At 43.5% G+C, this 25,776-nt stretch overlaps 1 protein-coding gene across 1 annotated transcript in view; it reads right to left on the bottom strand.

Moving 5' to 3' along the window:
* Positions 1 to 9,516, bottom strand: part of SCG2 (secretogranin II) — a 40,538-nt gene extending 31,022 nt beyond the window's left edge. Inside the window, exon 1 of the mRNA XM_039487129.1 lies at positions 9,502 to 9,516. The gene's annotated coding sequence lies outside the window, so the exon portion shown is untranslated. The remainder of the gene's footprint in view (positions 1 to 9,501) is intronic.
* Between the last annotated feature and the right edge of the window lie 16,260 nt (positions 9,517 to 25,776).

The raw sequence follows: 25,776 nt of genomic DNA, 5'->3' as shown, positions 1-25,776 counted from the left end.
GGGAAGCAAGTCTAAGAGAAAAGAGTTCAGGACAGCTGGCAATTTTTAAAAGAAACATTATTAAGGATTCAAGAGCAAACTATCCCTGTGCATAGGAAAGATATGAAATATGGTAAGAGGCCACCCTGGCTTAACCAGAAGATCTTCAATTACCTGAAACTAAAAAAAGAGTCGTACAAAAAGTGGAAACTAGGTCAAATTACAAAGGATGAATATTTAAAAAAACACAACACAAGCACGTAGGGACAAAATTAGAAAGGCCACGGCACAAAATGAGATTAAATTAACTAGGGCTATGAAGGGTAAAAAGAAAGCATTTTACAAATATATGAGACGCAAGAGAGAGACCATGGACAAGCTAGGCCCATTACTCAATAAGGAAGGAAAAATAACAGCAAATGCAGCAATGGCTTAGACAAGCTAAATGTCTTCACATTGGCAGGGCCTGATGAAATTCATCATAGGTTACTTAAGGAACTGGCTGAAGAGTTTGTAGTACCTATCTATAAAAAGAGAATAAGGACAATGCAGGGAATTACAGACCGGTCAGCTTTACTTTGGTACGCAGAAAGATAATGAAGCAAATAATCCATTTGTAAGCACCTAGAAGATAAAGTAATAAGTAACAATCAACATGACCAAAAACAAAGTAATATCCTTCTTTGACAGGGTAACAAGCCATTGTGGATATGTGGAAAGCAATCTAGGGGATATCTCTCAGCTTTAGTACAGCTTTTAGTATTGTCTCACATGACTGTCTCAGACAAATTGGAGAAATACAGCCCAGATGAATCTACTATAAGATGTGTGCACAACTGCCTGGAAAACCATGCTCAGAGAGTAGTAATCAGTGGTTCACAATCGAGATAGAAGTGGGTTCCTGCAGGAAGGATGGGTCAGTAAGCCTTCAAGAAGGCCAACGCTAAAGGTATGAGAGGATTATTTCAAGTTAGCAAGTGGGAGACCAGCTATAGAACTCACCTCAGGTTTTATATGACACAGTTTCCTATTTTTATTGGTTTCTATGTCCAACACGATGTGACTTTTCAGGAGTGTGCTTCTGTGATTTACTCCTGACCCTTCTCCATGTAAAAGATTTGTCCTATTCCATATCATCCGATACAGTTATCCTCCTATTTAAGTTTTAAATTGATTTGTTAGTTTCCTGAATCTGTGCAATACCCCTTTAACATGTTCTTTTAACTATTAAAATTAGTTTAGAAATTTAGAATCAAGTCATCCAACTACCATTGCTAGCCTATTCTTATTAACTTCTTGGTGCCAGATTTTGTAACTCTTGCCTAAATTGAACTGACTTCAAATGGAACTATTCACATGAGTAATTATTGCTCAGTCTGAATAAAGATTGCAGAATTTGGACTTGAGTAATTCTATTGGAAAACTGTCTACCATTGACCTTTGTGTGGTGAATATTATACAAGGCTGGGAGACAATGACTTTGTGAAGTGCTTTTAGAAGAGTGAAATAGTTACTTAAAAGTTTGAGATAAAAGAACGCAGAACACAGACTTCATCATCACTTCCTCCTCCTCCCTCCCACCCTATATCCCCTGGCTGCTTGCCCTTGACTGAGACAACACACTAGTGACATTTCTTTCAAAAAACTAAGCAGCAACTTTCAGTTGTCAAGCCTGTGCATAGTGCTTAGTAGCCAGAGATGGAACAGCTTATGGCATGTAGAGATTACAACATTCTTCAGCAACTTTCCACACCTCAATGCAAACAACTTTTTGCAAAGAGACAGTTCCATCTGCTTGGTTCCTTCTAATGCTTGGCAGCTCACACAGTATCAAGGCACAGCAGGTTCGCTGTTATAACAGAAAACTAAGCCATCAATTCGCTCAAGTCATTTGAAATAAACACACACTGAGGCTTTCCAGACACAGCAAACATGTTTACTGTTTCTGAAATGAGATTTTGGGTCCATTATGCAGTATGGAGGAGAGACAAAACCAGCATATCATGTGACCCCCACCTGCCAACCCCCAGTCTAGCACAAGCAGTGGGGATTCAGCAGCTGTTCTGACACCAAGCAGCAGGTGGGTCGCCAGCTCTTATTTACAATGAAAAGGCGCCTGGACCAAAACGTTGGGTTTGTTTTTCCTCCAATTTCACCCCAAAGTTTGTCATGTTTCAAGAGTGCATTTGTTTGGGCACCGACCCCTTTTTTCATTAAAAAATAATCAATTTCTCAACAGTCAACAGCTTGAGAATTCAAGTCAGAACAAATCAGTCAGAATTTTTGAGAAGAAGGATGGTCTAGTGGAACCTAGGATTTGGGTGTTGTGAGGGTGGATACATTAAAGATTGTGAAGTGCTCAGACATGGTAAGGTCCATGTATGACACTCATTACCTAAGAGTATCATCATCACCATAAAAAATCCCTCACACACACATACCACACAAGCCCCCATCCACCTGCGCACACACTTTGCAGGAAAGTAAAGTTTGTGGGGCACAAGATTGCCCAAAAACTAAACAGCAAACGTTTAAGAGAAACTTTGTGGTGGAATGTTCATTGTGCTTCAGAATTATCTAGAGTTGCATGATTCTCTGACAACATTCCTATGCTTTATAAGGTTATTGCCTTCAGATCATTCTAGTTCTGAGGTATAATGAATAGAATGTGGCAGATTTTACCCTTCTAATTAAAAAAGATGATAACTTCACATCATAGGTTTCACATTTTCAAAAGCATCTCCCTAAACAAAACATGAGATGAAAGAGTCCAGGTTTGTCTATTCAGAGCACTTTCCACCGATGTGCTGTACAGTTAAAGGCATTAAGGGTGTAACAAATACTGAGAAATCTGTCACTAGCTGTCATCTATATTGAAAGGACAGGATCCCCAGGGCTCACTGTTGACAACATTGAAAGAAATAGCTTCACCTGGAATCGCATTTTAATTCATCTTGGTGAACAATTTGGACCAGAAACTCTCTGCTTCAGATTTGGATGACATGCCACTTATTAAACAAAACAGAAATGAAATCAGCCATTCATTATTGCCAGTTTCACATTTCAAGGCAAGAATCAACTGTGATTCTGATACACAGCAGTGCTGATAGCTAAACATCAAGGATCAACCATTTTTAAATGTAGTTACTATTAATTTCCTCAGGCAATCTTACATCACTTCCACTATCAACTCTTTGGTGTGTTCCTATTTTATGCATAGTTTCAGCTGACTAACACACGGCTAGTTCAAATGACTAGTTGCATATGGTCTATTTTCCTAACTTTTCTAGCACCTTTTTTCTTATGACACTTATCTGACTCGCCATCATCACAGTATCTGAGAGCCTCACAATCTAATGTATTTATCCTCATAACACTCCTGTGAAGTAAAGCAGTGCTATTGTGCCCATTTTACAGATAGGAGACCTGAGACACAAAGAGGCTAAGTGACTTGGCCAGAGTCACACACAGATGTTTGTGGCAGAGCAGAAATTTTACTCTCAGCTCTCACAGCCCAGGGTAGTGCTCTAACCGCTGGATGGTACTTCCTCTCCGATCCAGAGATCTAGATTCCTCACAAAGTATAAACACACACAAATTAGAATGGTAAATTTAATGCAAAACTTTGACTCATTTTTTTCAGATTTTCCAGTTTTTAGACTCTCCCACAGGAACCAGAGAGCTACTCTACTCCCCAAAATCATGAGGCCCTTCGCTACTTAAATCCACTTGAGGGAAGAAAGGCAGTAAAAAGGCAGCTGCCCATTCTCCAGTGGCTGCCAGATTCATTCAGGCCTTCTGCGGCCCCACAGAATGCTAACGGAGACCAATTTAAAGAGGGGGGAATTTCAAAAACATTCAGCACTGACCTAATTTTACTCCTGTTGAATAAAGACTTTACCAGTAATTTCAACAGCAGCAGAGTTATGCTACCTAGAATTCTCTTAAAAACTCCACCCTAAAAACTGATGTTAACAAAGATAGAAATTGAGATTTCAGATCATTAAGGTGAGGAAATTAGAGTCTAAATGTTACTGCCTCCTTTGTGGGGCATATAAATATTGAGAACAGCTGGTGATCTGTCTTACACAGGCAACACTATGTGGGCAGAGCTGGATACATGAGGATTGAGAGGCAGGCTATTTTTCTTTTCATTGCATTTGTAGGTTTAGTTGAGATTCTTGATATTGTTATTTCAGTGCTTCTCTTCCTTCACACCCTCCCCCCCCCCAATTTAATCATAAAGGTCACATTTTTTAGCTCTGACTTCCAGTTTTGCACATGCTTTTTTGGTACACAGTCACCCATAAACTGGGAAGTTTCATGTACAGCTACCAATCTGCATGCACAAACATGGGTACGTTTGTCAAATAAATACTCATAACCATATAGTCATTTTACCTGTGCAATCACAGGCACACAAAAGCCACCAGAAGGCTAGCTGTACAATTGCCCCTTAATAGATGTTCTGTTAGATTTAACAAATAGTGTGCAAATATAAAGCTGGGTAGATGTGCAGTTCTTTATAATTTGTTTTTATTGGAGTCATATCTGAAACCCGGCTGGATGTATCTTTCCATTTTAGCTAAATACCAAAACGTTTTGATTTGCAAAATTATATTCACAATAGCTGCTGCAAGAAGCTAGTCAAACAGTGATGGGTGGCAGTTTTAGTCCCTTCTCCTTTATTCCCCTTTAAAAGAAGTGTGTCTGGAACAGCAGTGAATACTGTGCATCACATTTTAGAGAGCTGATCCTATTAGTTTGTGGCTATGTTGCAGTTGCGGCCTCTCTTGAGATCTGCCAGGGGAGCTGAGATTTATCAGGAAAGCAATCGTGCAGAACATCAAGCAGCTTGCAGTCAACTTGTTTACCATATTAGCTGCTCTCCAGTACTTCTCCTGGATTAGGAGACCTTGAATGCTGCCACTGTTCATCACATACGAGAAGACGTGTGAAACAAGATGCTTCTGTGAGTTTGCATTTGTCTGCAGGGAACATCTATGTTTCTATTAAAAACATTGAAGGACAGATTTTTTTAAAAAGATTGTGCCCACAGCAATTTTATACTAGATTGATTCTAACGAGCTACTGGTGTTTAATTATTAAGGACTTGAGGGTGACTCATGCAAGCAAAGAATTCTCCTAAATAACACTTCCAAACAAGACTAGTGCAGGGCAAGAGGCTATTGTCTATTCTCTGATGCCTTTGACAATCAAACATGCAAACAGAGGAGCTGTTCACATTCATATCTATGCAGCAATGCTCCCCTTCTTGTGAGCAACTCAACATCCCCAAGATATTGAAGTGGAAAGAAGTTTGTGCATTTCATTCTTCATCTTGCAGTTTGCTGCACTCACCTGGAGTGTCAGTCAGGTTCTATGAGGTCACACTGCTGTGCTTGTGCAGTGAGTTATAGCACTGAGGCAGATATATGGAGGAATTAATTGCTGCTGTGATGCCTAGGAGAGCTGTAACATGCAGAAGCTCTCTCGCACATTAAAGGAACACTATCAATTTGAAATCTAGTCAGTTTCTAAAAGCTAGTTAATGGTAGAATCTGTTGCTTTAGCTGCCCCGAATTCCCCTATTAGTTTTTGAGGTTTTACCACCTGTTTAGAATACATTTTTTCCTTTCACCATTACTATGCAACAGAATCACACAAAGGAAACTGACTAGAATGAAACAAATGTTACATCTTGGTGAATTCGCAGAGTAACCAAACTTGAAAGATAAATTTGAGCAATACTAAGTAGCAAAATGTCAGACAGAAGAAGGGCAGTATCAATATTTAAACACACACACACCCCTCTCCTTCCCCCTTCCCCCCCAGGAGTCACTGAGCATCTGGCAAATTGAAACACCACCAACTGGAGTTCTATAGCCCAGCAACTCTCAGGATTAGTCCCAAGTTTAAGAGGATCATTTCCTTTTTCTGCAGGCTGGAGTAGTCTCTGGAATGTCCATATCCCACCTGTGAGGATATTGTGCTTAGGTGCTATTATTATTGTTATTTGAGAAAGTGGTATTTTAAGTGTCTCTTTCCGCCTCATACTTGACAAGCAGGTAAGACAGTCATCCGCTATGTCAGGAACTTACCATATTTAGGTTTGGGCCTGAGTGACTTGAGTTGGCCCAATGTTTAATGAAAGTTAGCGTTGCTAAGGAAGTTTGAAGCTGCTTTTAGGTGTCTAGGCAAAAGATGATTAGAACAGTCACTCACTTGCCCTTGACTCTGCCCCCACTTCTTAGACTACTTTCCCAATGTCATAAATAATTCATTGCCATGAGAATGTGTAAAAATGAACAAGTGTGGATGCTGATTGGGCAACTATATTTAAACAATGAAGACACATGTCTGGGATCTAAGCAGAAGTTTTCCTATTAGGTCCTTACATTACTTTTTGGCATCCGGTTTTTGAGACACATCTATTTTAATAGCAAGGAATCAGTTTATGACACGTATGTACCAAACTGGAATCTTCAATGTGACTCTCAGACCAACATGTGAGGTCATTAATCCACGATGAGCTATTGCCAACATGCTGGCAATGGCACCGCTAACGGGGGCTCAGTAGACGAGCCCCTGATTCCTACAAAAGATGCCAACTGTCATGCAAAGTAGGGGAAGAGGTCTTTCTCTTGCATCAAATACCTGAAGTTGTAACCTGCTTTCCTCTTCGTTGGACTGGCCACCCACAGGAAGAGAGTTGAAAGACCCTGACCATCAGCTGAGACAAGCCTGAAGTGCAACTAAGAGAGAGGACAGATCAAGCCCACTGCATGCAAAAGCACGTTACATCTTATAATCGATGAAGATACTAGTAAACATTTACTTGGTCCAAGAGCCAAGACCAACCACGTGAGCTACAGATTTTTAGATGGTATGAATATCCTGTAGGACAACTTGAGGATGCTTGAATCACACCAATGCCCACAAGTGTAAGAGTGTGTGTGTGAGATTCTCTCTGTTACTTACTATTCCACAACACTGACACTAACCCCTAAATCTGTTGTTAAAACAGTAAAAGATCTCTGGACCAGGGTTGCTCTAGAGCTGCTAGAAGTCTGGGATTTTAGAAATCATTCTGTCTGTGCCAATCTGCCAGAAAGATACAGGCATTGCGTTAAAGTGGGGAGGGAAATATATAAAACAAATCAAGCTTAATGTAATCTTTGTGAACAGTGAAGCTTAGCAGGGGGAAAACAGCCAAAGAGGGAGATAGCAAGAACTTATTCTGAGTGATGTACTTCCTTAAAACTAAAGCAAGTAACAGCCTCTGCTGCTAACAAACACTGAGCTAAAGAGCGTACATGAAAGGAAACAGATTCTCCCCTTCCTCTTATTGTAAGTTGTTCAAATAATTGTTTTATTTAATTTACTCATTGTTTGATTCAGTTATTAAGTAAAGTAATTGGTGAACCCAATAAATCAAATCATTGGACCTACTGACTGTCTCAATGTAACCTAAATTTGACCACTGTATTGTACCTTTGTAATTTAAGTTAGGAAAACTAGACTTGAACTTACCTAGTGACAGTTTACTTAAAAAATTGTATATAACTCCTTGCTTAAATCTTTTAATAAAGATGTAAGAGTTACTATGAACTGGTTTATTTCTCTAAATTTTAACTCAGACAAAGTAAGCTATGGAGGAGAAAAAGGAAAAATAGTTAAAAATCATTCCTGAGTCCATCCTCTATTTTAATTACTTACAATAGCACCGTACAGTTGAGCATGCATAAAAATCAGATCTGGTAACCGTCTTTAGTATGCTAATAGTAGCTCCTTCATTTTTAATTGTTACTTGTATGCATAAAGGTATCGAGATGTGTTCTATACAATTACTGTGTGACATCTGGGAAAGGGTTAATCAGCTCTTGGTGGTTGCTAGGCAATAGAGTCCTGCTCCTGTGGTATGTTCTTCCAATGAACCACTGTTCTGGTGATGTAATGTTCCTATAGCTCCCAGGGATTGTTTTATGAAAAAATTCATTCTGCAATGGAATTAGATTTCCAGCCTGCTCCTGTAGTTAAGTTTAGCTACTAAAAGCTGTTATTTTTTAATTGCCTTCGGACCGTTGAACAGTCTATTTAAAAATGACCAAAATCTATTTAAGTCGTATTATCATGTTTAAAAAAAAACCAGAAAGAGCACCACCCAATAACCTTTTTTGGACAACTTCAAGGATTTCAGCAATGTCTAGAATTACATTATTAATGCACCTTGAGTTATGACTCTCAAAATAGTAACAGTAGAGATGGACCAAAGCAAATCCCCAGATACGAACCTCTCAAAACTTTGGAAATGTTCTAATCTGGATTCAAACTTAATAGCTGCCCTCCCCTCCCCAGGAATAGGGCATATAGTAGCTTATTTTATAGATGCCTGAGTAAGGGTGGTAGCATCGGGTCAATAATGTGCAGAACCAAAAACCTGGATTTAGACACCCAGGAACTTTGGGGGGTTCTGCACATCACAAAAGAGAAGGAAGTGCCTAGGGTTTTCCCAGCTAGAAGGCACCCCTCTTCTCAGAATCCACTATGCCTTGTTTATCCACCCAGGAACCAAATGGTTCCTTTGTGAGAGAGCAACCTTACTATTAGCTCTTGATTCATCAATAGCCAACGTTTCTTGCCAAATTCTTATTTCCTCATCTTATTCAGAGAACTATTCATATTCATTTGGAGTGTGTTCTTTGCTTAATGTGAGAACAGATGCTGGAACTAGGGGTACTGGGCTTGAGGTGGTTTCCATCGTATACAGGGTTTACAGTTTGGTTCAATGGCTCTCAGCACTCCCGCTATACAAATTGTTCCAGCAATAGAATTCCAGCTGAAGAATTCCACAATAACTATTCTAGCAAATGCTGGCCAGATCTAGAACGATGCTGAGCACTCACAAAACCCTGGACTCAGTATCTCTCATAATTAGTCCTGTTATTTGCCAGCTACGATGGCATCTACTTGAGGAAGATCATTTTGGCTATCAAGAGCTCTTCCTCCAGTAAAGAATCCTAAAGCAGACTGGGAGCACTGCCTTGAACTTACTGGGACTAAGTACAAGCTTGAGTGAAGGGATGTGATTGCTCTGAGACAAGTCTTTTCATTTGTTTCTTGCAATTCATCTGAACTTCTAGGAGTTCACACCCCTGCTTTTCATTAAGGGGTAGATAATGCATTTGGCTTTCTTTCAGTCCATTAATGCTTACCCTTTACTGGACTGGTCTTTTCTCCCTGGAGCTTATGATAAGACAAATGAGTGAGTCATTTTGGCACCAGTACTGGGATTTACAGTTCTCACAAATTGGTTGCTCTCAAAAGAGAAAATTAAAATCTTTTAGGAGAAGATGGCTGTACTGATAAAAGGTCAAGAGAACAGCAACAATAAAGGAGAGATTGTGTTATATTAAAATAAATGTAAGAAATAATTTTCTAACTGGCCTTTTCTTGATTTTCAAAATAAACCTGGTTTGGTTTAAAACAGCTGGATCTCTGGCTATTGGTGGGGTAGCTTACCCAGCGTGCCGTGAAGGAAATAGGATCCTTTGGCCTTTGAAGAGAGGCAGAAGAAGCTTTCAGTCTATAGTCAGTTCAATTTCTTGGGCTACAAAATGGATCACGGAGGCCCTGGAAGGGTCATGAAACACACCAGAGATGAGACACAAGCTGTGAGGAGATGGCAGCATCTGTGGAACAAGGCATAGTGAGCCCCAACATTCAGATCATCCAGAAGAGATGCCACTCTTAACTAGGGGATCTCACACTTCCCAGCTTCTGCAGGCTGAGTTAATTGCATGCACTGGGGCCCTCTTGCATTCCAACATTCCCTCCCACAAGCTTCCCCTGTGCCCTCCTCCCATCCCTCTCTAGTTCAGGGACTCCCTGTAACTTCAGCATTGCCCTCCCTTGTGTCTGGAGTTGTGCATCCTCCCTTCCCCCTCCACTACATGCCACAGTCCCCCATTCCAATAGCTCTGCACATATCCTCATTCCTAGTCCCACCCCCCATGTTCTCCATTCCCTTACCCCTCCCATGCTGGAGCTTTGTACACCCCCTACCCCCATACCAGGTTCCCCCATCAAGGGTTCTGTGTGCCCCCTCCCTCCCTCTACCCATTCCAGGGTTCTGCATTTCCCCCCCACCCACCCATGGCAGACATAGGGGCTCTGTCAGCCCCTCCTCTTCCCTCCCCAATACCCATTTACCCTGCTCCATGCCAGGAGCTTTGTGCATGTCCCTTCTCCCCATTCTTCTTCTTTTCATCTGGGAGACGTGTTATTCAGGGTGTCAACACTTTCAGCTCTGTTGGGATACTAGATAGGGGTGTTATGTTGGAAGGCATTAATGGGTGTCTTAAGTTTTGGCTCCACTAAAGAGCTGGTGAGGATTTGCGCGCGCACACACACACGCGCGCACACGCACACACACACACACACTCTTTCCCTCCAAGACGATAGGGTTTTGATCATTATGCCTAGAACATTCCCTGAAATGTTGGAATGGAATGGCTCTGAGGCCTGGTCTACACTAGGCGTTTAAATCGGTTTTAGGAGCGTAAAACCGATTTAACGCCACAACCGTCCACACTAGGAGGCACCTTATATCGATTTTAATGGCTCTTTAAATCGGTTTCTGTACTCCTGCCCGACAAGAGGAGTAGCGCTAATATCGGTATTAACATATCGGAATAGGGTTAGTGTGGCCGCAATCGACGGTATTGGCCTCCGGGAGCTATCCCACAGTGCATCACTGACCGCTCTGGACAGCATTCTCAACTCGGATGCACTGGCCAGGTAGACAGGAAAAGCCCCGCGAACTTTTGAAATTCATTTCCTGCTTCGACAGCGTGGAGAGCTCATCATCACAGGTGACCACGCACAGCTCATCAGCACAGTTAACAATGCAGTCTCCTGAGAATCGAAAAAGAGCCCCAGCATGGACCGCTCGGGAGGTACTGGATCTGATCGCTATATGGGGAGAGGATTCAGTGCTAACAGAACTGCGTTCCAAAAGACGAAATGAAAAAGTATTTGAAAGAATTTCTAAGGCTATGACGGATAAAGGCCACAGCAGGGACTCAGTGCAGTGCAGAGTGAAAGTTAAGGAGCTCAGACAAGCCTACCAAAAAACCAAAGAAGCAAATGGAAGGTCCGGGGCAGGTCGAAAAACATGCCGCTTCTATGATGAGCTGCATGCAATTTTAGGGGGCTGCGCCACAAGTACCCCACCCCTGACCGTGGATTCCGAGGTGGGGGTTGTAATCTCTGCCATGTCTGAGGATTATGCAGACGGGGAAGATGAAGAGGAAGAAGAAGAGGAAGACCTCGCAGAGAGCACACAGCACTCCCCAGCAGCCAGGAGCTTTTTATCACCCTGACGGAATTACCCTGCTCCCAGCCCTCACAAGCAACTATTCCAGAGAATGACGCCCTGGAAGGGAGCTCTGGTGAGTGTACCTTTGCAAATAGCAAACAGTGTTTTTTAAGCAAGCCTTTTTTAATGATTGATTTGCCCTGAGGACTTGGGATGCATTCGCAGACAGTATAGTTACTTAGAAAAGTTTGTTAACATGTCCGGGGATTGAGAGGAAATCCTCCAGGGACATCTCGATGAAGCGCTCCTGTAGGTACTCCAGAAGCCTTTGCAGAAGGTTTCTGGGCAAGGCATCCTTGTTCCGCCCACCATGGTAGGACACTTTACCATGCCATGCATGTAGCAAGTAATCAGGTATCATTGCGTGGCAAAGCATAGCGGTGTATGGTCCCGGTGACTGCTGGCATTCAAGAAGCATCCGCTCTTTATCTTGTTCTGTTATCCTCAGCAAAGTGATATCGTTCAGGATAACCTGGTTAAAAATCAGGAATTTAAGTAAGGGGGGTGGCCATTTTTCTACTGGGTTCGTGGAATGCAGCAGCTTAAAAAAAACACTTTCCTGCACGTAGTGAAGCGGGGGGAGGGGTGAAATGCCGATGATCTTTTCTGTTTGGTCACCGGCGAGGCGATCTTCCCCAAGCTACCGGACAAGCAGTGGGTGGGGGGGAGGGGGAAGGTTGTTGATTAGCAGGGAGCTAGCGTGGTATTAGCCATGCGTTGGGGGGGGAGGGGTAAATCACTGAGACAGTGGCTTACCATGGCCGCATGCAAGCTGAATCCTGATGCCTGGACCTGTGTCTGAGATCTGTAACCCCAGAGATGCAAGCAGTCACTATTAAGATGAAAAATGCGACCTTGTAGGAAATCACATGTGCTATGTAAGGTGAATAGTGCTTTTCACTGTGAAAGAGTATAACCATTGTTCTGTAAAATGTATCTTTCTAAATATTTATCTCCCTCATGCAGCTGCAAATTTTTCAAGCGTCCCTCCTCCATCCCAAAGGCTAGCACAGATAAGGCGGAGGAAAAAGAAGACGCGAGATGAGATGTTCTCAGATATTATGGAAGTTACACGCAATGAAAGAGCTCATCTGAATGAGTGGAAGGACGTGGTTTCAAATTACAGGAAAGAGGCCAGTGAACGTGAGGACAGGAGGGATGAACGTGAGGACAGGAGGGACAACCGAGATGAGAGGTGGCGGCAGGAAGACCGGCAGGAAAATCAGCGGTGGCGGCAGGAAGATCAGCAGTGGCGGGATGCAACTCTGGGGCTGCTGCGTGATCAAACTGACATGCTCCGGCGTCTTGTGGAGCTTCAGGAACGGCAGCAGGATCACAGAGTGCCGCTGCAGCCCCTGTATAACCACCCTCCCCCCTCACCATGTTCCTTAGCCTCCTCACCCAGACGTGTAAGAACGCGTGGGGAGGCTCTGCACCCTCCCACTCCACCCCGTGGACAGCCCAACCAGAAGGATGCCGTTACTCTGAATTTTTTTAATGGCCTTCTCCATCCCTCCTTTCCTCCTCCCAAAGCACACCCTTACTTCTCTCCTCTTTTTATAATGAATCAATAAAGAATTCATGCTTTTTAAATGAGAGTGACTTTATTTGCATAAGTAAGCTGTACTCGAAGGGGGAGGGGGAGTTGCTTACAGGGACTGAGTCAATCAAGGGGGTTGGGTGTTCATCAACAAACACAGCAGTCACACTGTACCCTGGCCATTGATGAAGCTCGTTTTCAAAGCTTCTCTGATGCGCACCGCTTCCTGGTGTGCTCTTCTAATCTCCCTGGTGTCTGGCTGCGCGTAATCAGCGGCCAGGTGATTTGCCTCAGCCTCCCATCCCGCCATAAAGGTCTCCCCTTACTCTCACAGAGATTGTGGAGAATACAGCAAGCAGCAATAACATAGGGGACATTGGTTTGGCTGAGGTCTGAGCGAGTCAGTAATGTGCGCCAGCGAGCCTTTAAACGGCCAAATGCACATTCCACCACCATTCTGCACTTGCTCAGCCTGTAATTGAACAGATCCTGACCACTGTCCAGGCTGCCTGTGTATGGCTTCATGAGCCATGGCATCAAGGGGTAGGCTGGGTCCCCCAGGATAACGACAGGCATTTCAACATCCCCAACTGTTATTTTCTGGTCTGGGAAGTAAGTCCCTTGCTGCAGCCGTTTAAACAGAGTAGTGCTTCTGAATACGCGAGCGTCATGAACCCTCCCTGGCCATCCCGCGTGGATGTTTGTGAAACGTCCCTTGTGATCCACCAGTGCTTGCAGCACCATTGAAAAGTACCCCTTCCGGTTTACGTACTGGGTGCCCTGGTGCTGCGGTGCCAAGATAGGGATATGGGTTCCATCTATCGCCCCCCCACAGTTAGGGAATCCCATTGCAGCAAAGCCATCCACTATGGCCTGCACGTTTCCCAGAGTCACAACCTTTCGTAGCAGCAGCTTAGTGATTGCTTTGGCTACTTGCATCACAGCAGCCCCCACAGTAGATTTTCCAACTCCAAATTGATTCCCGACTGACCGGTAGCTGTCTGGTGTTGCAAGCTTCCACAGGGCTATCGCCACTCGCTTCTCTACTGTGAGGGCTGTTCTCATCTTGATATTATGGCGTTTCAGGGCAGGGGCAAGCAAGTCACAAAGTTCCATGAAAGTGCCCTTACGCATGCGAAAGTTTCGCAGCCACTGGGAATCGTCCCACACCTGCAACACAATGCGGTCCCACCAGTCAGTGCTTGTTTCCCGGGCCCAAAATCGGCGTTCAATGGATAGAATCTGCCCCATTACCATCAGGATCTCCAAAGCGCCGGGGCCCGCGGTTTGAGATAATTCTGTGTCCACGTCCTCATCACTGTCATCGCCGCGCTGCCGTATCCGCCTCTTACTCGCCTCGGTTCGAAGGTCCTGGTTCAGCATATACTGCACGAGAGTGCGCGAGGTGTTTAAAACATCCACGATTGCGGTATGGAGCTGAGCAGGGTCCATGCTTGCTGTGCTATGGCGTCTGCACGGTTCACCAAGCAAAAAAGGTGCGAAACGGTTGTCTGCCGCTGTCAGGGAGGGAGGGAGGGGTGAGGCTGTACCCAGAACCACCCGCGAAAATGATTTTTGCCCCATCAGGCACTGGGATCTCAACCCGGAAATGCCAAGGGGCGGGGGAGGCTGCGGGAATTATGGGATAGCTACGGGATAGCTACCCACAGTGCAATGCTCCAGAAATCGACGCTAGCCTCGGACCATGGACGCACACCACCGATTTAATGTGTTTAGTGTGGCCGCGCGCACTCGATTTTATAAAATCTGTTTTACAAAACCGGTTTATGCAAATTCGGAATAGTCCCGTAGTGTAGACGTACCCTGACATTCAAATCCAATGCATTACAGACAGAGAAACACCTCTAGTTGAATGTAAGGCCTTCACAAGCTCAGACAATGAGCTGCTTTCACTTGAAGCTCATGCACCATAACAAGGTGAGAGAGAAACTGATGAAGTGCTAAGTGTCAGCATCCACAGAGCAGCCTGAAGAAAGGAAGGCCAGGGGAAGAGGAACAATGAAACTTTAGAACTGGGCGGGGAGGATTCTAAAGGGCTATTATCTTCCTTCAGTGATTGGCTTTTGTATTCTAAGCACATTTTGCTGAAACTAATGCTAACAGGAGATAGGCCCCAGCCTTTAAATTTGCCTGACTTTCCTCACATGCTGCTGGAGTTGGCAATCGAGATTTTAGGTCAAGTCTGCTACAGATAAAGGCCCAATCTGAGAAATGTAGATTTAGGGCTTGGCTACACTTGCGAGTTAGTGTGCAATAAAGGAGCCCTGTGCGCACTAGCTCACTCCCCAAACACACTGGCAACACACCAGAGCACTCTGACTCCGTGGCTAGAGCGCTCCTAGTACTCCACCTCGGCGAGTGGAATAACGTTTGCTGCACCCCCACTAGAGTGCTGCAGTGCCAGTGTGGATACCCTGGTCTGTTAATGCACTCTGACTGGCCCCCAGAATTATCCCACAATGCCTGTTCTAGCCACTCTGGTCATCACTTTGAATTCTACTGCCCTGCCCTCAGGTGACCAAACGTCATACCCACCCTTTAAATTCTCTGGGAATTTTGAAAATCCCTGTCCTGTTTGCTCAGCCAGGGGTGGAGTGCTCTCAGCAAATCTTTCCAGGTGACCATGCCTCCACGTGCCAGGCGATCCCCAGTATGGAGCAATGGCAAGGTGCTGGATCTCAGTGTTTGTGGGGAGGAAGCTGTCCAGTCCCAGCTGCGCACCAGCCATAGGAATTATGATACCTAGGGGCAGATATCAAGGACCATGCTGGAAAGGGGCCATGACCGGGACACACTGCAGTGCAGGATTAAAGTGAAGGAGCCGCGGAATGCCTACCGCAAAGCCTGCAAGACAAACCACCACTCTGGTGCTGCCCCTGTGACCTGCCGTTTCTACAAAGAGCTAGACACGAAACTTGGGGGCGACCCCACCTCCACTCCGGGGACCACCATGGACACTTCAGAGCCCAGTTCAACAAGGCAGGAGGAGGAGGAGGAGGAAAGCGGGAGCGAGGGTGCTGAGGCAGAGGAAGACACCCTGGCATCCCTAGATGCATGCAGCCAGGAGCTGTTCTCAAGCCAGGAGGAAGGTAACCAGTCATGGTGGCCAGTGCTTGGGGAAGGACAAACACCAGTTTGTGGTGGTTCCCGATAAGCGGCTTTTATTTTGGGAAGGAAGTTATACAGTGTGGGCTCTTGGGACAAGGAGGATTAGGGCTGCATGCATGCCTAGATAGGGCGTTGATGTGCTCTCTCACATTGCGGTAATTGGCCTCAGTGATCTCTTCAAAGGTCTCATCCAGAACTTAGGCAATGTGCTTGTGCAGGTTTTTCGGGAGAGCCACTGTGGTCTTTGTCCCAGCCAGGCTAACATGTCCGCACCACTGTGCAGTGAGGCGTGGGGGAACCATTGCTGCACACAGGCAAGCTGCATATGAGCTAGGGCAGAAGCTGCATTGCAGTAGAAGACCCTCCCTTGCTTCCCAGGTCACCCTCAGCAGCGAGATATCTTCCAGGACGAACTCCTGTGGAAAATGTGGGGACAGTGTTCAGTATAGGGGCCCCCTGCCGCCGTTGGCTCTCACCAAGGCACAGAAACCCAGAGGACAGTACAGCCGTGAAACAATCAGTCATGCTTGACCCTGTGCTTACTCACCATTTTGAGGCTCCCATGGGTTATGTCCGCTCACTTTGGGATGGGCAAATTATGCTATTGTGTAGACTGTGCTTGCCCTTAAGTACGGGCGAATCCTTGCTCTGTCTGGTGTGAACAATGCTGTCTCTGTTAAGTGTTGCATTTTGCCTTTACAGATGCAACCTTGAGCTCTCAGCCATCTGTGTTATCACTGGCCAAAAGACTCCAAAGAATCAGAAAGAGGCCACGTAGAAGCAAGGAAGAAATGCTGCATGAAGTAATGCAGCATTCAAATAATGAAAATCAAAAAGTGCAGGAGTGGAGGGAGAGTGAAAGGAGGGTCCACCAGCAGAACAAGGAGCGCCGGCACAAAAGTGAGGTGCTCTGGCAGCAAAGCACGATCGGCTGATAAGCATAATGGAGCACCAAGCAGACTCTATCCAGGTGCTCGTACCCATGCAGGTGGAGCACTATTGCACCCGCATGGCCTGCCCCTGCCCACCCCAGCCTTTGTCCCCAAAACTTTCCCTTCTGCCCCTATGTCACCTCCAACCCACTTTCCCCAACATCCAGGTTCTTATCACCAGCTGCCTCCAACATCTGCCTCACCACCCAGCCCTGAAAACTACGACCCTTACCCACTGTACTCAACCCCCATCACCATGCAGTATAGCCAGCCTGAAGTGCAGCACTCATTGCACAGCACTCCAGACAAGACATACACAAATCTGTGATTGTACCGTTCCCCACCCTACCCCCTTCCCTTTCTGTTTCCCAAGCAGTTGTGTTTCTTTTCAATTCATGAATTTTGTTTTCAATAAATGGATTTTTTGGCTTTGAAAACGTTCTTTATTATTGCATAAACTAAAAGATACCTTAGCCCAGGAAAGCAACAGGCACTGCAAGTCAGCGTAGCAAACACAAATTTCTACTAACATTGGAACCACTGCACTTCACTCCCATGCAGGGCACCAGACATTACTGGTGGCTTTCAGTCTCAAATTTCTCCCTCAAGGCATCCCTAATCCTTGCAACCCCGCACTGGGCCCCCTCTAATAGCCCTGCTCTCTGGCTGTTCAAATTCAGCCTCCAGGTGTTGAACCTCCGAGTTCCATGCCTGAGTGAATCTTTCACCCTTCCCTTCACAAATGTTATGGAGGGTAAGCACGCAGGTATAACCACGGGGATGTTGTCATCGGCCAGGTCCAGCTTCCCATACAGAGAGTGCCAGCTGCCCTTTAAATGGCCAAAAAGCACACTCCACAGTCATTCTGCATTGGCTCAGCATGTTGTTGAACCGCTCCTTGCTGCTGTCAAGGCTCCCTGTGTAGAGTTTCATGAGCCATGGCATTAAAGGGTAAGCAGGGTCTCCAAGGATCACAATGGGCATTTCGACTTCCCCTACGGTGATCTTCTGGTCTGGGAAAAAAGTCCCAGCTTGCAGGTTCCTGAACAGTCCAGTGTTCCAAAAGATGCATGTGTCATGCACCTTTCCGGGCCAGCCTGTGTTAATGTCAATGAAATGCCCACGGTGATCCACAAGTGCTTGGAGAACCATAGAGAAATACCCCTTCCAATTAATGTACTCAGAGGATAGGTGGGCTGGTGCCAGAATAGGAATATGCGTCCCATCTAGCGCCCCTCCACAGTTAGGGAAACCCATTTGTGCAAAGCCAGCCACAATGTCATGCACGTTACCCAGAGTCACGGTTCTTCTGAGCAAGATTCAATTAATGGCCCTGCAAACTTGCATCAACATGATTCCAATGGTCGACTTTCCCACTCCAAACTGGTAGCTGTCTGGAGTTGCCAGCTTCCAGATTGCAATAGCCACCCGCTTCTCCACAGGCAGGCAGTCCTCAATCTCGTGTCCTTGCGCTGCAGGTTGAGGGCAAGCTCCTCACACAGTCCCATGAAAGTGGCTTTTCTCATCTGAAAGTTCTTCAGCCACTGCTTGTCATCCCAGACCTGCATGATGATGTGATCCCACCACTCAGTGCTTGTTTCCTGATCCCAAAAGTGGCATTCCATGGTGGTGAGCATGTCCGTGAATGCCACAAGCAAACTTGTGTCATATGCGTTACTCGAGTCGATATCATCATTGAAGCTCTCACTGTCACTTTGGATCATAAGGAATAACTCAACTGCCAAACATGACGTGCTGGCGAGACGCGTCAGCATACTCTTCAGCAGTTCGGGCTCCATTCCCGCAGACCAAAAGGGAAGACAGAGCGCACAGTACAAAAACCATTGAAAGATGGAGCCAAATGTGGATGGAAGCACAGGGAATGCTGGGATGCGAACCGATGCATCATGGGGCGTTGGGACAGGACACAGAATGCCCCGCACCTCCCACCCCCTTCCCACAAGCCACAGCGCCAGATTGGGAAGAGGTGCTCCGTGGGATAGGTGCCCATAATGCATCGCTTCCAATGCTGCTGCAAGTGCCACAAATGTGGCCACGCCAGTGCGCAAGCAGCTATCAGGGTGCACAGACTGCAGCACTTTCCCTGCTGCGCTCTCCGAAGGCGTGTTTAACTCACAGAGCTCTACATCTGCAAGTGTAGCCATGCCCAAAGGTCTAGTCCAAAGTCTGTGGGATGTCTGGATGCAGGATCTGAGTTTGGCCTCATCTCTACCTGTAAATCACAGGTGAAAGGCATGGACAAATATAACACCTCTGATTGATCTCTCTCAGTGCAGCTGAAAGAAAGAAAGGAAGAAAAGCATATTTAAAATGCCTCCTCCCAAAAAAAGAACATGAAGTACCCAGGGGTTCATTCTGAGACATTTTCATGCACTTTTTAAGCATAAACATGAGCTCTGACTCAGTGACTAACTAAAGGAAATGAGTCATGAAAAAAGTGTGCTTAATAAAAAAAAAGTCTGAGTGTCCGACTCTTTTAGCCAGTTTGTGTGAAAGCCGAGGCGATTGGATGGTATTTATATTGTATTTGCTGAAGAGAGCTAACGAAACAAGCTTGAAACCTGATAACCAGGTTCATCTCTAAAAAGCCATGTCTCATTATACAGTACTGTGGTGCTCTGATTTTTATCCTTTATTCCACAGGGGAAATAGTCTTCATATAGACTGAAAATATTAAAGAGACTGACAGTCCTCTGCATAAGGCACATCTGTTTTTTGTCTCTAAGCCCATAGATATTCAAAATTCCAGCAAAGGGAGATCAGGAACAGCTATATAATCATATTGCATCTCAGTCCATTAAATTCATCATAGATTGATACATCAATAGTATAGTTACAGCAATGTATAGTTATTCAAGGCTACAGGAATTGGGCTAGTCATGTGCTTAATTTATTCAGTTATGCTCACTCTAGCCTACAGTTCGATACCCATGATCATCGATCTGTGATTTCGATAACCAATCTAGGTTTCTATGAACTCACAATAGCATATCCCTGGAATCCCAACAGCATGAATAACTATCGCCTTGCCCTCATAAGGTGATCCAGCACATTCCATTTCGAAATCCTCTCAGATGATGGCCTTCTAATCTTCTGTATACTGGTCCCAGCAGGCACTGGAATGGAGCAGAATCTCCCTCCACTCCTTATTTTAAAGGGAACATTAACATGCAAAATCTAAAAGCCAAAACATTTCAGGAGTGTTTTATGACACATACTTACCATTGTTGCACCAGCTGTACATTCTGAACATATTTATTCCCTTATATCCCAGCATGCTTTTCAAGTGCGGCCAGCACTGGGTGTGCATTTATCAATATTACAATTTCACATGACCAGTAAGTGATTACTACCTAGAATTAAACCATCTCTGCTAAAAAGGAATCAAGTTCAGATGGTTTTCACGTGGACTTTAACGTAGAAGACAGGCATCTAGTGGTGGTAAGAAGAGAGGCACCCTATTCATTTATAAATTCAGAATTAACTCTTGTTGTGAAAGAAACCAACTCATGCATGTAATGCCTTCGGACGATGGCTTCATGTTCTTCTCGCTAGAATTCTAACTACAGCCATGAACAGGTCATTCATCTACAGCACAAACGCATAGTGAAATGAATGTAACACTGGCCATGCTACGCTGTGTGGGAAACACCCCTTAGGTGCCGATCAGCCCTGACCATTTCCTAGCCTCAGCTCACACTCTGCTACAGAACATTTGCACCCATATATATGGAATTATCATTTGAGTTGTCACAGCCCCAGAGGGTACCTCCAGACTACAATCATACTGAAAGCATTGGGATTACAATAACTGCCATTCCACAAGAGACCACTAGTCTGTTGGGTCTGGGATCCTGCCTCTAGCAGTAGCCTATAGAGGAAGTATCAGAATAGGGAAAGAAACGGACATACTTCTTTTCACACTGTGTGATGTTACGCCATGTGTGGAGGCAAGGAGATAAATTGCTTACTTACCCTATGAGGGGAACACACACATTCCCAAGAGCATGAGAATAAGTGCCATTTGTAACTAAAACCTAGCTAGTTTAACTGTAGGTGCTATTCATAGTCACATAAAAAAGTACAAGCAATAAAAACTGTATGATCTAGCCTTTAAGTATTCTGTAAATAATTAATAATGACATATTAAACCTAACATCTGTGGCATTAGAAGAAATCCCCAGCGTCTTGCTATGTGGGTAGATATCAACTGCTGTATAAAAGAGGCAACGTAGGCAATAAATCCAGGCAGCGTCTCCTAGATGAGCAGGACCAGATTTAAAATGAAGGGCCAAAGGTGTGCAAAGAATTTAGAATATTTGACTGAATGACAGCTGGTACTTTGATTATCCCTTAAGAATGATAAAATTCACAGATATAGTGCAGTATGAGATAGAGGGAAAAACAGATTTGGCAGTGCTCATGACTTTCTTTCTTACATATATATCCTTCCCTAACTTAAAAACAGGGCTACGGCCACCGTGTCACTGCCCTGTGTCCTCCTCGCCCCATGCTACATACAACCACAGCTCAGACTGAGTGAAGAAGCAAGGCCATTTTCTATAGATTACCAGTCCTATAGCTGATCTTCCATGTCCACTTAACTTTTGCTTCATGAGCTGATACAAACAATAAGGTTACCAATTAATACTAACTTTAGGCATTAATTCTTACCTTTTCCTTGGGAACTAGATTGAGATTTACTCTCTTTTCACATATAAACCATTAAACAACCATCAGAGGATTAACAACTTTTGGCTACTACTGACGTAGGCTGGATCTGTAAACAAAGAGATGGAAGTTTGTGTGTCTCTTTACTAATGCCCGGATTGTTCCAGTCCCTCATGATAATGTTTTGTTTCTCTCTTCAAAGGCCTTTTTATTTATTTATTTTTTAACTTTTTTCCAGACAATAGTCTAGAGAATTGCTGGAACAGCAGTTAACGTAAAACTAAGCTATGGCTACACCTCATTTAGAAAAAAAAATAGATGTGATTGGGCAAAACCGAGACAGTTTTCTTGGAATTTTCCATTTAGTCTTTTTTCCTGACCAGCCCTAGCAAATGCAAGTCAGTGCAAATATGATCACGAAGGGGAATTTGTATTTGTCTCAGCTCTTGTCGTTCACCACACTGTTCTTCATCTTACTATCCTTCTCTGAAGCTCTTTCATGCTCATGGCTTGCGTAACAGTCTGACTGGACAGCCCTCCTAGCTTTCGTTGCCATAGAAAACTTCTTGTTGATGGCTTTATCTAGCTGCAGCTCAGTCACATAACAGGCCTCCCCTGGCCAGTTACTCCAGGTAGCTCTTAATAAGTTCATGATTTTCCCTATGTCAACAACTCTTCAATAAGGCCTTTTAAATAGATATGATACTTGAATTTATAAAATATATTTCCTTTGAGTGTCTCCTTGATGCTTGGCTTCAGGGAGATTGTGCTTTTTATGACCTTTTCCCACTATTGATACTGTTCATTTTTATATCTGATATGTTTCTTACTCAGTCTTTAATGTCCCCCTTTTCCATTTTCTTTAATGTTTTAACTTCAGTTTGCCCTAAAAAGTCACTTTGTAAAATTATGTTATTGGATTTTATATAAAATTTGCTCCATTTGCAAGTAAAAAAAAGTTAGTTTATTTACATTCTCCTGCCAGTCCAACCAACTCAGCCTGGGCTCTGACGGTCATGATGGACTCTTTCTATTCGACATGTTACAGATTTGCCAACCCTGCTGATTTTATGGCAAGTCTCACAATGTTTGGTGTTTGTCTTAAAGTTTGGCATCATACAACTATACCAAAATCTCAGCTTTCATTAAAAAAAAAAAAAGAAAAAAAAATTCCAGCTCTCATGGTTGTAGAGAGAAGGAAAAAAAACCTTGAAAATACACACTCAAAAGGCTCAAAGCCAAATAAACTCCAAGAGTGAAATTTGACTTCAATTATTTCATCCAAAATGTCTTATTTTTAAAATATTGTGGCTTGGTGGTGGGGCTGGCTCATGATTTTTGAACACTTGGGCTTGGCAATACAGATGTAATTAATAATAAAAGGTTCAGTATGTCAACATCAGGCCTTTGGTGACATGACACCTATGAAACCTCACTGTCTCCAGATTATGCCCCAAGTAGGTTTGAACAGATGTCACTAATGGCACAATCGGAAGGGAGACACTGGAGTAGCACTGGTATCTTGGAGTCTGTCTACACTGCAAAAATGACCCTTGGCAGTGAGTCTCAGAGCTCAGGTCAACTGACAGACATGCAGGGTTAATGCTACACAGCTAAAAATAGTCAGTTGACTGGGGTCTGAGACTTGCTGCTGCAGGTTTTTTTTTTTGCAGTGGAGACATACCTCTAGAGGGTTATATTCAGCCTGCAGACTCCTTACTGTTATGTGTGATTGGCAGGGGGTGCAGTGGGAGAAACAGTTTTAAACTATATCAGAGCCCAGGGTGAACTTGCAGGCCTGGGAGTTAGAAAAAAGTAAGTATCTTTGTACTTGCAAATTGAGGAAAGTTTGCTATGAAAATCAGCAACTCATGAATATGGAATACCACAGGGCCATTCTCACCTGTTTTTCAGGTAGAATTACATTTTAAAGATGGTTTTTAGGGCCGGGAATAGGTCTTTCTCTTCCACTTCAGTTCCAAAGAATGCCACACATTTCAGTTTTATCACTTAAAATGCTGGGCACTTACAGAACACATTTTAATGTGATAAAAAGCTTTTAGAGTCAGGGCAGAAGAGTTTTGATATTCAGAAGATTATATGGCCAATTAAACTGATGTACTAGGCAATTAGAAGCGGTAAATCTACAGTAATTGGCCCACCATGCTGAAGGAAGTAAATTCTATCCCTTTCTGTCACAAAGCCTCATTAGTTTACTCTTTCTGTGGCTGTGGCCTAACAGCTTCTGTCTCATTTTCTATAGTTGGAAACTGTTGTATTTTAGCAGTGATATCCAACTACAGAAGGAAAATGACATCCTTTGACTCTGTCTATCAGATAAAAATTGATGGTTTAATATTTTTATGTAATGTATATGATTTAATAGAGCATAGTAAGTTTAGGCCTTACCATAGGTTTCCATAACTTCAACAACTAAAAGTAGATTTTGTAACAAAATTCTTAAATTAAAAGTCATTTCAATTAATCAGTACATGCTTGCTGCCAAAGTTTTAAAGAAAGTCAAACTACTGAATTGGTGGAAGTCACTAGCTAACCACCTGGAACCAACTTTTGACAGCAGTAGTCTCTTCTGCAAATGCAGAGAGAATAAACTGAAATGAAGAAAATATTTACTTGTTCAGTTCAATGACTAATTCATTTAAAGTTAGCAAACTGATTAGAAGTTGAAGATGCAGGAAAACTTGTTTTCCCTCTGCCAACTTGAGAAAAAAAAATGAAGTGTGAGATCTACAAGTTCTAAAATCTTGAAAGATATGGGGCCCAAAGACAGTTCAATTCACTAAATACAGATACTGCCTCCTTTAATAAAATCAGTTAGTTTTTAGCGCTAAAAATGTTTTGATACAGAAGTTTATCCAGTACATTTAAAGGTAATTTTTAAAGTGTGTATTTTTAATGCATTCCAATTTTAATGCAAATAGAGCTTGACCCAAATCACAAGTAAAATGTTAATTTAGTAAGAAATGCATCACTCATGATTTTCTAACATAAACATGTAAAAATAAAAATGCAAATAAGTATTTTAAGCCATATAATTGCTTAAATGAGTATATAGATACAGTGTAGCCTCCTTGTGAGCAAAAAGTAGTAATAAATAGCGTAAATGCTATATTTAGTTGCAATTAAACATGTAATATAGTTACCAACCAATGAGAATCAACCTCTCCTTAGTAAAAATCAAAACAGCAAAAAATGTTTAAAACCAATTATTTAAATCAAGATTTTTTTATTTAAAATATTAAGAAGTTATTTGATTTTTTTTAATTTAAATTAATCCAGCCTGTTGTTCAGCTTCAGTGACCTTTGCTCTCTCTTCAGAATAAAGTGAGTTTTGACTGGTTTCAATTTCAATACAACTCCCACCATCCCCAAGAAGTCAGTAAGGTCAGTATATAGGAATCACTTTACTTACCATTGTAATGCACCAGCTCTTGTTGAATACCCAGAGACAAGTCAGAAAGAGATGGATAATGCTATCTATGGTTGGCCCATGAGTGGAATTTAGGATGTTCTTACCAGGTTGGAATAACAGTTCTACCCATTCTTCCAAGAAGCCCCATATGGTGGGCTCTAATGATCGCAAGTAGTCAACACCTCCTGTTTCTCCGTCATCCAGCAGAAAGCAGTACAATGCCCCCTAAAACCATATTGGAGCACTTGTGGGTGTTTTTGGATGAGAGCCCTCCAACAAACAAATCTGGCCAACCTGGCTTATTTTGAGAGCTCAAGGTTATATGGCTGCAGGCTATAAATACCAGTCAGAGTGTGTTTATATTAGAAACACTACAGAGGCAGCACTGAAGCTGTGTCACTGTCACATAGACATTTACTACAGCGAGGGAAGGGGTTCTTCTGTCGCTGTAGTAAGTCCACCTCCCCAAGCAGCAGCAGCTAGGAGTTTGTCCATACCCCAAGCAACATAACTACGCCAACCTAACTTTCTAATCTAGGCCAGCCTAATTCATCAGCTAAAAGAAACTCTCTGATCTCTTTTCCTACAGAGTACAATTACTAGCTTCCCCCAACACCTTCATCCAGTGGCTCTTTCTTAGCAAGTATGTGTATGGATAAAGTGCTCACTACAAGAGAGACAACTGTGCTGA

The sequence above is a fragment of the Mauremys reevesii genome, linkage group 9, assembly GCF_016161935.1.
Source record: "Mauremys reevesii isolate NIE-2019 linkage group 9, ASM1616193v1, whole genome shotgun sequence".
NCBI classification, from domain to species: Eukaryota; Metazoa; Chordata; order Testudines; family Geoemydidae; genus Mauremys; species Mauremys reevesii.
Note: the sequence above shows the minus strand (reverse complement) of the source record. Positions and strands in the feature narration are given on the sequence as shown.